The sequence below is a fragment of the Chroicocephalus ridibundus genome, chromosome 19 (genome assembly GCF_963924245.1).
Source record: "Chroicocephalus ridibundus chromosome 19, bChrRid1.1, whole genome shotgun sequence".
Taxonomy (NCBI): Eukaryota; Metazoa; Chordata; class Aves; order Charadriiformes; family Laridae; genus Chroicocephalus; species Chroicocephalus ridibundus.
The window spans coordinates 7,067,620-7,082,887 of NC_086302.1; the positions used below are offsets into that span (position 1 = coordinate 7,067,620).

General features: G+C 58.5%; 1 protein-coding gene across 1 annotated transcript in view; it reads right to left on the reverse strand.

The window, feature by feature from the left end:
• SDC3 (syndecan 3) overlaps positions 1-15,268 on the reverse strand; it is a 49,153-nt gene that overhangs the window by 17,453 nt on the left and 16,432 nt on the right. The window lies entirely within an intron of this gene.

Genomic DNA, 15,268 nt, shown 5'->3' on the forward strand with positions numbered 1-15,268 from the left:
CTCCATAATCCTATCGCAGCTTAACATGCAAAACTGTCTCGAGCTTTTCTCACCTTCCACAAAGGCGCGTTTCAGAGCTCGCTCCCCTCCCCGAGACGCGGCTCTCCGAAGAGCTGCAAAATAGGACTTTATATACATATTTTTTTTTCCTGCCCTTCCTCGAGCGCTTGGCACAGGGACTGTGTCTGTTAAACACCTCCCCGGCGGCTTCCCGGCAGCGGGACGTGGCTAATTGGCACTTTGGGATTCACACATTCCCTGTCTTGCCCCCGGCTCCTCCAGAGAGACCCAGCAGCACAGACGGGCCCCCCAGGAGCGCTCGCCCTCCCAACCTGGGGGAGGACAGTCCCGTGCTCTGTATCCAGGCCATGGAGATGGAGTTTGGCTGAGACAAGCATCTTTTGGTGCTGTTGAGGAGCTGGGAGCTGCGGGCACAGCCGCATGCTTGGGTGGCTCACATGGGGGACAAGTCATAGCGTGCCTCAGTTTACCTGTCTGCGAAATGGGTGCAAATACTGCAGGGCAGGCGAAGGGAACAGGCAGAGGTTCCTCTCCCATCCCTGGGGTTCTGGGTACCACGGCGCATCCCTGCAGAGGGTCATCCATGTCTCACAGCTCATGTCTCTCTGCTCCCGCAACTGCCCCAGGTGCAACTCTGGGCTGAAATTCAGAGTTTCCCCACCAGTCAGACACACAAAAGGGCGAGCAGCGTCGCGGGGGAGGCAGGGAGGCCAGTGGGAGAAGTAACCTCTGTGCCGTGGATTATATCCCGTCTGCGAGTGCCGGTGGGCAGCACGCTGCAGGAAGGGGCATCCTCAGCCCTTGCCTCAGTTTCCCCCTTCCCCGAGGACTGGGGGGAAAGGCACGACGTCCTCTCCGAGCAGGACTCGACCTGCTGATGTGGGATGACGGCAGGGACGAGCTGGAAGGCAGAGCTGGAGGAGGACAGACGGACGGGTCTGCCCAAGGCTTGCTGGTTTATTCTGCCTCTTGCTTTACCCTTGCCAGAGCCCCCACGCACGAGGCAGCCTCGCTGGTACGGGGGAGATTACAAAAAAAAATTAAAAAAAAAAAATCAAATCGAGACTTGAATGACGCCAGGGGCCACCGTCACGTTAAAGAGAGGTTAAACACCCTTCTACGGGGGGGTTGGGGATTTTCAGCCGTGGAAATGTGGTGGGGGCCAGCACTGCTGGGGGCATCCCGGCTGGGTCCCTGGGGGCCGGATCCTGCAGCCGCCGCTGGGCACGGGGTGAAGGGACTTTTCCTTATGGAGGGGGGAAAAAAACCCAAACCATATCCAGTCAAACAGGTGGAGCTGGAGCTGGTGTCTGCAAGCTGGGAGGGGAACGAAGAGGTGGGGAGGGGGCCGGCGGGGAGCAGAGCCCTGGGCTCCACTCCTGAGGGGTGCACAGCACCCACAGAGCCAAGGTGGGTGCTGGGATCGGGCCGGATGGCCAGGCTGGTGGAAGAAAGTCTCCAACCTGGCAAGAGCTGCTCCCGTGAGCTGGATGTGCGCTGGCTCTGACGGCATTTCTCCTCCCAAGCTCTTTTTCATCCTTTTCTTTTTTCCTTTCTTTTTTTTTTTATTTTTCCCCTTTATTTTTTTTTTTTCCCCCACTATATTTTTCACCTTTCCCTTTCTCCCCTCAATTCCATGCTCCAGGACCCAGGGCATTAAACAAACTTCTTTGCTCTCCCCAGCAAAGACAGGGAGAGAAAAAGCTCATTTCCAGCCCCCTTTGCCGGAAAAAGACGACGAGAAATTTGCACCTTAGTGCTTGAAAACGAGAAGCAAAAAAAAAAAAAATAACCCAAACCCACAAATGCTCGAGAGCTTTTAAGCCAGACCTGAGATGTTAAAGGAGCTCAACCCACCCGGAGCTTTGGCCCACGGAAAAAAATAAACCCGATGATGAGGAGCTGCGGGGGCACCCGGGTGGGGAAGGAATAGGGTGCTGCACCTTGCTGGAAAGCAGCCTCCTCTCTCTTAATTACTCTCCTAATTACACCTGAGAGGCTTTCAGTGGGGACCTGAACTAATTATTCCCACTTAACGTGACACCTTCATGCATCCTCCTGCCTGTTGCCCATCGAGGGTGGATGAGAATAGGTAGCTCCCCGGATATTTGGGCCTCATGAGGGGTTTTCTCCAGTCCCAAGGACCGGCCGACTCCTTTTGCTTGGTCACCAGGGGCTCATTCAGCCCTTGCAAAGCCACCGGCGGCGCTGGCCGCAGCTGAGCGCCAGCCCCGTGGAGAGCTGGGTGGTTTTTGGCGACAGCTTGAGCTCCTCCGTGCATCCAAATCTCCCCAGCCAGATGGTTGGGCTGATCACACGCTTCCCGGGTCACCCGAGGGCAACGCCAGCGTTTCCACAGGCCCACCAGCTCCCGGGCGAGGAGAAAATATTTATTCTCCTGCCCTCAGATAGGGAAGGAGCTATTTTTTTCCCTTTCCAGCCTATCGGCTGCCAACGGGAGCCCATTCACTTCCCGGGGAAGGACGGACACTGCAGCTGGAGAAAAGCCACCCCGTGTAGCCGATGCCCACGATCCCGCTGGAGCAATCGGGTCTCTCCAGGTTCAGTTTTTCTTTACAACCCCAGCAGCAGAAAAGAGAGGAAAGAAAATACGTGCGGGGACGGTTTGATGCACGGCGCCTCGGACACTGCCGTCCTTGTTCTCCGCTGGCCACATTGCCCAGCCGGAGCGGGGGAAACCTAATCCCGCTCCCTCCCCGCTCGGATTTCCCACCTCTCCTGTGTTAAAGCACCGAGCAGGCAGGCAGCAACGCTAACTAAATATTATGGTGGCGCCAGCCCTCCAGACACGACGATTTAATGCCCGGTGCGTCAAAAGCAAGGCAGGGATGCAGCGCACACGCTGCGCTCCCATTTACCGCAAGCCCCTAAACTGGGAGGGGCTCCGGCAAGGGGGTTTATCCTTCTCCAGACCATCCTGAGGACAAGAGCCCAAAGCAAAACGCAGGGAGGAACGCAGCGGGTGAGGGGGATGCAGGGATTATGCTGGGACCGCCGGGCTTCCAGTGAGGTCCAGCGATTTCCTAGGACCGACGGTCAACGATCCCGGGGGAAAAGTGCCTGATTTTGGGGGGTGTCGAGAGATTTAATCAATCAGCACTTGAACCACGCGCAAACGCCGAGTGTTGCCTGCCTGACACTTAAATTCCTGGCACCTCAGAAATAGATTGACGGGCGATTAGATTCAGAGCAAGCAGGTGTGAGCGCTGCAAAGGGGGGGGGTGCGAAAACCCCAGCTCAGGCTCCTGGCAGCCAGCGAGCGGTTCCCAGCGCAGGGGGAAGCACTTCTCAGCGCCCAGCGTAACCCAATTTCTGCTGTCTCGCCTCATCACTCAGCTCCCCAGCAAGAATCAGAGCAGGGTGGGGAGCTCACACCAGACTCCTGCTCGGGGAGGAGGTGATGCCGTGAAGCAGAGGAAGGGCAGCAGCCAAGCCTGGGGCCACATTCTGGCTCTACCCAGCTCCTCTGGGCACGACGCCCTCTGCTCTGCCCTGGGGTGGCCGCGTCCGGAGTGCTGGGTCCAGTTCTGGGCTCCCCGGGTCAAGAAGGACAGGGAACTGCTGGAGAGGGGACAGCAAAGGGCTGCCAAAGTGATGAAGGGACTGGAACATCTCTCTGCTGAGGAAAAGCTGAGGGATTTGGGTCTCTTCAGTCTGGAAAAAAGACGGCTGAGGGGGGATATTATCAACGCTTATAAATACTGAAAGGGGGGGTGTCAGGAGGATGGGGCCAGGCTCTTCTCAGTGGTGTCCAGTGACAGGACAAGGGGCAACGGGCACAAACTGGAACATGGGAAGTTCCACCTAAACATGAGGAGGAACTTCTTTGCTGTGAGGGTGGCAGAGCCCTGGCACAGGCTGCCCAGAGAGGTGGGGGAGTCTCCGTCTCTGGAGACATTCCAAAGCCGCCTGGAGGCGTTCCTGTGCCACCTGCTGTGGGTGACCCTGCTGTGGCAGGGGGTTGGACGGGATGATCTCCAGAGGGCCCTTCCCACCCCTGCCTGTCTGGGATTCTGGGATTCTGTGACAGCATCCAGCCTGGCCACAAAATTCATTTCAGCTGCATCTTTTTGGCTGCAAAATCAGCCTCCCGCCGAAAGCGCTCAGGAGGAGGTCAACGCTTCCCACCCCCAGCAGATCACAGCTGGAGCTCCTCGATTTAGAAGAAAAAAAAAAAGAAAAAAAAGGTATTTCCTCTTTCTAGTGCGTGCACAAAGAGCCCTCAGCCTGTATTTATCTGCCCTGAACTTTATCTGCTGCAGTTATTCGCCTGGAAATGTAATCAATCTCCCTTCCGACGGCACCGGCCCCTTCAGCTCGGCGGCTGCACGGCCGCCCTCCCTTCTCCACAGCCAGAGGCGTGAAGCAATCAAACGGCATGGGGGATAAAGAAAAATAAAAATGAAATTAAAAAATAAATAAATAAATAAATTCCCCGCACGGGGCAGCTCAAGCATTTGCTAAAACTCTGCCTTTTGGGACGTCGCCCCGTTTGCTGCGAAGGGAGGAGAAACAGTCCCAGGGGAAGGAGCACCGGGACAGCCCCTGGCAACGGGGTCACCCCGAAGGTGGCCACCGCTGGGACAGGGCACGGCAGCTGGGACACCGGGACCCGGTTCCCCCCGCACCGCGTCTGGAAGCACTTAGGCTCTGCACCGCCCCAATAAAGCTAAGGTTTCGAGATGAAAGAAAACGTCTCGAAATCTGTCGAAGATCAGAGCCTTGACCTGAGCGTTCCCCATCTCTGGTTACTGCTCCTTGCCCAGGAAACACCGCCAGCCCCGCCGGGCTCGGCTTACCGAGAAAATAAAAAAGCTGGAGGCTTCAAGCTTTTCTAAATGAGCAAAGCTGCTGCCAGTGGACAAAACCGCTCCACGTTCTCGTTGCCCCCGCACCGGGAATGGGGGATTTGAAGGCTTTTTGTTTCGAGGTATCCCGGCCGCGTGCGATGGGTGTACGTGTGAAAGGGGGTTATGTTGCTGGAAGGAGTTGTTCAAATATTTATACAGCCCGAGCCTCCTCGTTTCCTGCTCCCAGATGAAGTCCTCTTAATGAAATGTAACTAAACAAGCCGCTTCCATTCTGCCTTTCCAACGATAATTACGGCTGATACAGTAAGCGGGATGGCAGCGTTTCAAAACCCCGCCAGAGAGATAAAAACCAGCATCCTTAAGGCAACATCTACCAGGCAGCGTCAGCCCCAAAGTTTTAGGAAGAGGGTTTGCATTTTGGTGGTGTGACCTCGCCGGGGACCCCACCATCCATCCTCCCCCGGCTGGCCTGTTCAGGGGTCCGAGATGGCATCACCGGTCCTGGAGGTGGCATCACTGGTCCTGGAGGTGGCATCACTGGTCCTGGAGCGAGAGCCCCTCTGTGCCGCTGGCCGGGGAGAGCCGCCAGGTTAGCCCCAGCCCCTGATGGCTCTTCACCCTCTTCTCTGCCTGCGTTATCACCATCATCACAGCAGGTATTTAATTTTGGCAGGGAATAAGCAGCTGAAGTGAAGCAGCAGGACCACGTGCAGGGGTGGAGGCTGCAGCGTTGGAGCCGGTATTTGTCGTTGTCTGGAGGGAAAATCCCCTTGTAGAGCCTTTCCTGGTACCTCCATCTCACCCATCCCAAAGCACGCGGTGATAGAAGGGGAAAAACATCCTCCTGTGCTTGACATGGAGACGGAAACTGAGGCAGAGCAAGGGAATGGACATCAGTGGCAGAGTCCAGCATCTTCTTAACAAATAAGGGCAACCTCTGCTCTCCTCCACCTTCTCAAGCGGGCAGGGGTCGGTCAGACACAGCGAGATGTCCCAGTGTGAGGGCTACCAGTAGAAAGCAGGTCCAAGTCCTTGCTCCACCGTGTTTCCTTCATCCCTTGGACAAATCCCTTTGCCTCCCTCCGGTGCTGTGCAGTTTGAAGATGGGTGGCTTCGGCAGCAAGAAGGCTTTCTACCCCTTTAATGCTTGCAAAAGCCCAGGGCACCACTGTGTCCACAGCGGAGACGACGGGTTGTGTGCTGGGTGCCATCCCCGCTGGGTGCTGGGTGCCATCCCCGCTGGGTGCATCACCAAGGACAGACACCCAACAGCAATTCAATGTCCTTGGGGGAGGAGAGGTTGTGTTCCCCAAGGAGAGGAGATCTCCAGCAGCAGGAGGAAGCAGTCAGTGGTGCTGATGTCCACCATGGATGGATGAACCCTGGGAATGGCTGAAGGCAAAGCCCTGCGTCCAGCTCCAGCCAGGCACCCGCAGAGCTGAGCGTCTCCAGCCCGGGCACCTCAAAGCATCCCGCCGGCAGGATCGGGCTGGGGTTGCAATGACCCAGGGGACAGCCACGATTATGTGCACTTACAACAGCCCGTGCTGGAGCGCGGAGAGACCCCGCAGCCCGGCTGGAGGGCTCAGCTTCACCCCTGAGGGGGATTAGCAGAGCAGAAGGAGCCCTGCAATGAGTCCATGCTTCATCCCACAGACAACAGCAGCATCCTGATGTGACACGCACGTCCCCGAGCTCCCCGCACCTCAGAAGGGCAGCTGTAAGTTGTAGGGTCAGCCGGGCTCGCAGGGAGCATCCTCTCTGCTGTTCGAGTGGGGAAACCGAGTCGCAAAGCAACTTGGGCAGCATCTCCCCAAAAGCCTGCAATAGCCTGGGAGAGGATCCCAGGAGTCCTGGTCTCCATCTCACACAGCTTCCCCTCGGGGGATGTGGAAAGTCAAAAACTGGTGTGTCTGGGGGTGTCAGGGCCATGACCCACTCCAGCATCTCGCCTGACATGCTCACAGCACCCTCTGGCTCTGCCCAGTGACGGGCTCCCAGGAAAACAAAAAAAAGAAAAGAAACCACCAGAAAAAAAAAAAAATTCATCTCACCAGTCTTTTTTTCAGATCTAAAATTGATTAAAATAAACCCAGTGATCTGACTTAGCTGTTTCTATTTAGGACCTGAATAAGGACTTGTGAGCCCAAAAGCTTATCTGCTTTGGAGCTTTTTTTCCCCCAACCGTATCAGTTGCTCTAATAAAAGATTCAGCCTCTCCCTGCCAGCCTCCTCGCGCTCGCATCCTCCGACTGTCGCGCTTCCACCCGTGCAACTGCCCCTACCATTGATTTCCCCGCGCGGTCCCCGACGGCTATCGCCCAGCAGAGGAGCGCCAGGGTTCCCACTCACCCAGCTGCTGCTTAGCCCGCCAAAAAAAAAAGATACTTAAAAAAGCAAGGATTTACGTTCAAAAATCTGCCTCCTTCTCCCTTTTTACTTCCATGGCTCAAAGTGATCTTCCCACCACGTTCCCAGCCCCACACGGGGCTCGGCACAAATCCTGGGTGCCCACCCAGCGCCAGAAATGATGCTGGAAAAAGCCACGGCAGATGGTTCGCGTGCAAAGGGCGCAGCAAGGCTTGGGTGCAAGGGAGCTGGGAAACCATGGCCGGAGCCCAGCCCCAGGTGAAGGCAGCTCCCTGCCTGTGTCCGGGTGTCCTTGGCCATTTTTCTGCTGGTGGGGAGAGTGGGAGACCCAGGGAAGCAGGTCGGTGCTGGGGAGCACGTTCGGATGCTCAGACTGGGGCTGGGGGACCCAAACACTGGGATGCAGCGCGGGTGATGGACAGGGGACCGCGGTCCCACAGACTCTCCCTCGGTCCCCGAATTCCAGGCTGAAACGGTGATGCTCCTGCAAATTGGGCTCCTACATCCTCCAAACCCAGGATATCTCCCTCCCGCTGGGGACATCAGTGGCTGGTGTCTCTTCCCGCCTTCCCTTGTGCATGGAGACGGCGGGGACACGCACCTTGCTGGAAAAATCCCCCCACAACCCAACCCCAGCAGCCGGGCTTGCACAGCTCCTTGCCCCCCCCCCAGCAGATTTTGGCCCCGGCTGGGCAGCCCTCTAACCCAACCCTGGCGATCGCTCACTTGAAAGCAAACCCAAGCTCGCCCCCCGGCTCGCTTCCTCTGCCCCACGGCCAGTTCAGCGAGGGCCAGGGCGAGGATTAGGGCTGCGACAGCGGAGGGGATTACCCGCAGCCCTCGCTGGCTGCCCACATCCCGGCAGATTGCCTGTGCCGTGGGGGGAGGGCAGCACGCAACCTCGTGCCTTGGCCTTTGACGGATTTTTTTTTTTTTTTTTAATGATGCAGTAAAATGAAGGATTTACCTAAACGCTACCGTTAGGGCAGGGAGGTGCGCGTGCGGCGGCAGAAGCGAGCGACATCCACCGCAACACTGCGACGGGTGAGCAATCCTCCTCTGACCAAAGGGGCACTTTTTCCCCAGGAATCCATAACCAGGCTCCGAGCGGCTCAGCAAGGCACCTCCCGCCCCCTTTTCACCCATGGGGAAACTGAGTCACGGAGCAAATCCCCAGCATGGCCGCAAGTCAGTTCTCCCATCGACTTCACCACGAAAGCCCTCGGAGACGAGCGGGAATCTCCCTTGCTCTTCCCTACAGCATCAGCACCCCTGAGCACCCCAAAGGGCACCCCAACCCCTATGTTGCCCCCAGCAGCCCGGAGCTCGCGCCGATCCCGGCTCCACTTCCGCCTTTCCTCCTGCCCGCTTCCCAAAATGCACAAGGACACGCGTCTGTAGATAAAAAGCGCTATTTTTAGCATCTCGTATCATTAACCTCTGGGACTCGCTGCTACACGTGGCATCCCCAGGGACAAGGTTTCAGATGGGGGGGGTCAAGCCCAGGGAGGGGGAAGGCACGCTCACATCATCCAGAATAAAAATCAGGTTATAAATTTGCACGTCACCGGAGCAGAGAAGGGGGTGCCCTCTACGCTCATCCCCAACCACCTGAAATAAAGTGGTTTACACGCTCCAGGCTCCTCTAAAAATGTGGATTTGCGGCCACATCCCGATCTGGGAGTGGGAATGCTGGCGAAGCGGTGACGCCTCTGCTCTCCCTGGCCCCGAAACCCCACCAGGACCGGGCTGAGCGTGCAGCTCGGCCGAGCACCGAGGATTAACCTGGGGTTTCCTTTTGTAGCTCCCTCCCTGGGTTCACGCTGCTGCAGGGATGCTCCGCAGGATGCTCCCCGCACATGCTGCATAGAAATCCTAATTTTTGCCCTTGGCAGGGGATGAGGCCGTGCTTGCCCAGCCGGGCTCCACCGAACCCCGCTCCCTGCCCAAAGCCATCCCTGGGGCTCGTGGCAGCGGAACAGCACGACGCCGGGCTGCTGCGGAGTCAGGAGCAGGAGAAATAGCATGGGTGACCCACTGCTGAGGGATGTTTCTTGGATATCAGCGCTGGCTGCCCTGAATCGGAGCAATAGGGCTGGGAGGGACCCCCACAACCGGGCTGCGTCTCTCCTGCCCCGGGTCAGGATCAGCCCCGTGGCGCTGGTTCCCCATGCGCTGAGCTAACCCAGCCTTTAGCATCTCCAGCAATGGGTTCACACAGCCTCCCTGCAGCCCCTTGATCCCCCCACATCCCGACCAACGTGGGTTTCCACTGCCTGGCCCGAATTTTTCTAGCTGTGGGACATCTCTCACTCATTCCCCATGACCACAGTAGTCCCTGCCTCTCCCTGCCTGCCCCTGCCTGTCCCTGCCTGCCTTGGGCAGGGGGACCCGGCCACCTGGGTTACCCCCTAGACCGCTGCTCAGGCTGGGCACTTGGTACCACTCGTCCCCCTACACAGGCATGCGATTTGGGGGGGTCCCCACCGGAGAAGGCCGATGCAGCACGTGGGTGTGAGATGGTGCAATGGGAGGCGGGGGATTTCTCGGCTGCAGCGGGCAGCGAGCATCCCCCACCACTCTCGCACCCGATCTTGGGTGATGCTCCCTGTCCGTATGAGCTGGGGGCAATTGCTCTAAAACTCTCCAGGAAAAAGCCCCTGGGTACCAGGAGTGAGGGAGGGAAGGGATCTCAAGGCCAGGTGTTACCCACAGAGGTCAAAAATGCCACGATCCCCCATGCACATGTACAGGACTGGCCCCCTCACCCCCCAAAAATATGCTCTTCGGTGCTGGCATCCATCATCTGACCCCAGCCCTGAGCCAGGCACGTCCTGAGCAGGCAAAGGCTGCCATCCAGCCCCCTCCCAGGGTGACCTACCCCACGTCACCCTTGGGTGACACCACTGTCACCCAGGAGGCTCCAAGCTCTAATTGCAAGACCCCCAACGGCTCATTTCCCACCTCCCCCCCCCCCCCCAAGCCCCACCACCTCCCTTCGTCCCTCCTGTCCCTGCGGTTTTATCTCCCTTAAGCCGATTGCTGGTGCTGCCGCCGGCGCTGGGGCCGCCCGCGGTGACCCTCCGGTGTGCCGCCAGCTCGCCAGCCGCCAGGTGAAGCAGCCAGGCTTGCAGCGGGAGCCTGCCTGCCGGGATTAAAGGGAATTAAAGCCACTGCTTAAACACAGTGGTGGCAGCGAGCCGGAGCAAGGCAGGATTCAAGGTGCCACCCGAGAGCGGTTCCCAGCCAAGAGCATCCTCCCCGGGGCTCCCTGTTGAGCGCAGGGAGAGAAGTTCCCTCGTTCTCCATCTTATCTCCAAGTACAGCAGGCGGGTCTGGTCCAAACCTTCCCTAAACGCAGGTGGGAGATGCCCGTGGAGTGTTTTCCCTCTCTATTTCCGTAAGCACGTAAGTGCCAGGCCCCAAACTCGGTCCCCGAAGGTGGCATCCACCCCTGCCACCCCCAGCGGTCTCGAAACAAGGTGTTTCCCCCAAGCCAGGCACAGCCATTCCCTCCGCAGCCCAGGGGGAGGCACGGGGAGGTACCAAGGGTAATTGTCCCCGCCTGGGTGTCCCCCTCACCGGGGCGTCCCCAGGATGGAGCCACAGGAGGCTGTCCCCAGTGTGGGGGCTGCGGGGGGCAGCTCAGGGCTTGCAGGGTGCTGAGCCGGGGTCTGCTGCTGCGGGAGCAGGTGGGTCAAGGGAGCCTAATCCTGCCCAGCGCGGGCCAGGAGGGGTCTGGGACCTGCGGGCAGACGGAGTGGAGTGGAAAAGCCGCAGCGGGTAGGAAAGGTCCCAAACCGAGGGACAGTACCAAAACCCGAGCACTTTGGAGGGGGGCAGGCCACGGGGTGGGGGCTGCCGGCAGCTCTGCGATGCTCTCGGGGGGGTTAATCCCCTCCCTGTGCGATGATGGGAAGGTTCCCAGCAAAACGGGGTTTAACACCCCCACGTTGCTGCCCCAGGCGCGTTTTCGGCGCTGGTTGCACATTGCTGGTGGGCGCCTTCTCCATCCGCGGGGAGCCGAGGCCACGGCAGGCTCCGGCCACGCACCTTTGAAGGAAAAGCAGGAAAAGCAGCCCCTGGAGGAGCTGTATAAAACCCTCCGACACAAAGATCGCGCGGTCCTTTCCAGCCTTAAAACCTACCAACCACGATATATCCCACCACATCCGTGCCTTGGGATGGCACAGCGGGGACGGGAGCTGCTGCAAAGGGGTGGGAGGCGGCGGGGCCGGATCCAGGCTTGGTTCCCGCCTGCCATAATTTCAACCATGGATTACAAAAAAAAAAAAAAAATCCCTCGGTTTTCTCTCCCTAATTACGGCCGGGAAAGGTTTGCCGTGCCGGGAAACGCAGTCTCTGTGCTCCAGCTCCTAATTACAATGCAGAGCGTGCAAAATACAGGTCACCCGGCGCTATTATTACACACCTGGATGGTTTCCATTAATTAAGGGGGGGAAAAAAAAAGGCAAGCTGTGGAGGGAGATGTGCAACGCAGGAGCCCGAAGCGAAGGATGTAAAAATACCCTGCGCAGGGATGAGCCGTGGGTGACTCACGGGGACTTGGCAAAGTGTGGCCAGCACCGGGACACCGGGCAGATGGGCTCCAAAGATGGGCTGGTGGCACATCCCCATCTGTGCTGGCTCCATGGGTGACGCCGGCACAGCTCTCCCGGCTGGGGATAACGGGGGTTGTGGGGTGTCTTTGTGTCCCGGGATGCGCATCCCACCATTGCTGGTAGTGCGGGGAGGAGGAGAAGGGCGTTACACGACGGGCGGGCTGAGGGGTGGGTGCTGCGCGGAGGCGGGTGGGCGAGGGGAAGAGTGAGATGCTCTCCCTAACGCCGAATCCTCGGCAGCACGTAAATACAGAATCACAGAATGGTTCGGGTTGGAAGGGACCTTAAAGCCCACCCACTGCCACCCCCTGCCCTGGGCAGGGACACCTCCCACCAGCCCACGTTGCTCCAAGCCCCGTCCAGCCTGGCCTTGAACCCCTCCAGGGATGGGGCAGCCACAGCTTCTCTGGGCAACCTGGGCCAGGGGCTCACCGCCCTCACAGCCAAGAATTTCTTCCCAAGATCTCATCTAAATCTCCCCTCTTGCAGTGTGAAACCCATCGGTTGGAGCAGAAGGAGTCTCTGCTCCCACCAGCACCGCATAAAGATGCTGCCCATGGGCTTCACGCCGCAGTTGCAGGACCCTCTGTGTGCACCCTGTGAGCAGCATTTGGGTTTACAGGCTCCTGGGAGCCTCTTTACACCCTCCTCTTCCTCTTCCCAAGCCAACTCCAGGCCCCTCTTTGGCCTGGCTCTCCATAGCCCCACAAAAAAAAAAAAAAAAAGGAGGATGTTATTTTTTTTTTTGTCCCCCAAACCTCTGACCCAAAACCTCAGTTCAGTCGGGCCCGTCGAAACGCTCCCTCCAGCCAAGCGCCAGCGCTGCCAGGCTGCTGCTCCCCGCCTGCTCCGATAACAGCCCTGTGCTAAACAATGCAAACGCACGGAAAAGAGCAATCACCTCTTTTGAAAAGCCAGCCAAGCGCAGCCCCGACCCTCCCACCCGCGTAACCAGGCTGGGCCGGTCCCGGCACTGAGATGGAACCGGCAGCGTAGGTTCGGTCCCCCATGACCCGGCCGGTCCCCTCCTCTACCAGGGCAAAACCCTCCCCTGCAGCGGGGGAAAGGCTTTGGGATACTGGGAGAGCCACATCCCGGCTCCATCGACGCTAGGAAGAGGAACCAACAGGCATCAGGCCACCGATGGCTGTATTTGAGCTCACATCCCCTCCGTGATTTGCAGTGGCGTAGGGAGGACAATGCTCAATTGTGTTGTGGGCAGAAGAAAATGATCTCACGGCTGTTTGTGGAAGGAAAGGTTTCAGCTGGACACGCCTGCGTGCCGAGGGAAACCACCCGCCGAGGGAGCTGGGACACGGGAACCGGCCACGCCACACCTCCAATCGCTTTTCCATGAGGTTTCCGATGGGGAGCGGCGAGAGCTCAGCCCTGCCCCGGACCGGCAGGGACGGGATGGATGAGCTCAGCACGGTTATTCGGGGACATGGGGACACAGCTTGGGCATCACAAGCTGAGCTCTTCTGCTTTTGGGGCGCGTGATGCCCTGCCCAGCCGGAGCAGCCAGGGTGACTCAGGAGGCAGAAATCCCCCTGCTCCGAGGTCACCATCGTGTCACCTCCTTCCACAGGCACAAGGCCACCACCGTGTCACCTCCCTCCATGGGGAACACCTTGGTGGGGCGAGTTGTCCCACTGTGGGTGATATCGGCACAGGTTGGATGCACCATAATTCTTCCCCACCCCCCCCAGGGGACTAAGGAGAAATCTGGACCCCCCCCAAAACAGCCCCCTGGGGAGCGTTGGGTGGCTCCGGCGAGCCGGGGCCCTGTCACCATGCCAGGGGATGCTCCGCCGCGACCGCAGGAGAGGCAGCCACCGGGAGTAAAAAGCCTCTTAACGACCACAAAGAGCAATTGTGGGCTTTTTTAATTTTATTTTGGTTTTTTTAAACGCCACTTCATTTTCTGGCGCTGGCTTAATTGTGGTCATTAAGGTGGTGAGGGGAACACTGAGCCGCTGAGGCTGTGGGGAGGAGAAGGCGGCTATGGGGGGAGATCTCAGCCCCCTTGCTCTTAGAGGGAAGATCCTCCGGCCCTACAAACCACCCTCCTTCTCCCAGCCAGCCCCTTGGCTGCCGGCTCCTCTCCCTGCCGGCCGCTGCCTCAGTTTCCCCGTCCCCTGACCGAGGGCTCGTGGTGGCAGCCAGCCCCGCTCGTGCCTCCGCAGAGGCGCTGGGTGGGTTTTTCCCCCCTCGAGGAGCCAGACCTGAGCCCTTTCCCAGCCACGAGTTCAAACACCGACGCAACTGTCACCATTAAAGGGGATTTTCTCCGCGGTTTCCAAGGACGCCGGGTCAGCAACACGGAGCGGGCGGAGGGGCCACATCCTGCCCCGGCAGCTGAGCCCGCACAGCCACGCGGTCTCCTATGTTTTAACAGTTTTTCGGGTGTTTTGTGCAAAACCCACCACAGGGGAAAGCGCTTTGTGAAGCCGGTCCCGATGCTCCGGCCTGAAACGCTCAGGAAATCCCCACCGGCTCCCCCCACAAGCTGCCCCCTCCTCGGATGCAGGGAGCCCCCCCGCCAAGGGCATCACCCCCGGCCACGGGAGGGCTCTCAGCAGCATTTTTGGGGATGCAGGAAGCATCCAGGTCCCGGTTGCACCGCAATTATGAAAATGGCAGCAAAATGCATTAAAAACCAGGGGGGGTCGTGGGGACGCTTCGTTCGTGCCGCGTTTAAGTGACATGGGATGGAGTAAAGCTATCGCCGTCCTGACGCCGTGATAACTATCTGCTCCTAAAACTGTTCGGGTTCAGTTACCGGAGCCCTGTTGCCCCTCCCGCTCCGTTCTCATGCTGAGCCACAGCTAACGAACCTCCTAATAATGATTTATCAGGAATATATCAGAGCCTCTCGCACGCGGCTGCAGGTTAATACCGACCCCCCCACCTCCCCAACGGCAGCTCCCCCAACCCGACGGTGAAAAAAAAAAATGAAGGAGCCCTTTTCCCAGGCGGCCCTTTTCCTTATGGCGCTTCATTAGGAATAATTAATCGAGGGTGGTGCTTTGCTGGCCCAAGCAGTGGGACGGGGCGTTTGCAAGCTTGCGCGGATTCGAGGGGAAGGAGCTGCTGCCCACCTTCCCCGGAGTTGTCATGGAAATCGTAATGGATGTTGATTAAGATGCTGCGCTTGCCAAACCCAAACGTGCCGCAGTTTTCAGAGGGACTCCAGCCCGAAGGGGATCAACCGGAGTCATCCCACGCCAGGGAAAAGGGGAATTGCTGCGGGGGGACCCGGCCCTTTTCCAGGGATGGGGATGGAAAAATAAATGAGATGCCCCCCCGTCTGCCCCAGACAAGCTTCATGCTCCGCAAACGCGGCTTTAAAGGGCTTTTTTTTCCTGCCCTTAAAAAATTAAAAAAAAAAAAAAAAAAACCACACCCAAAACCATTGGGAAG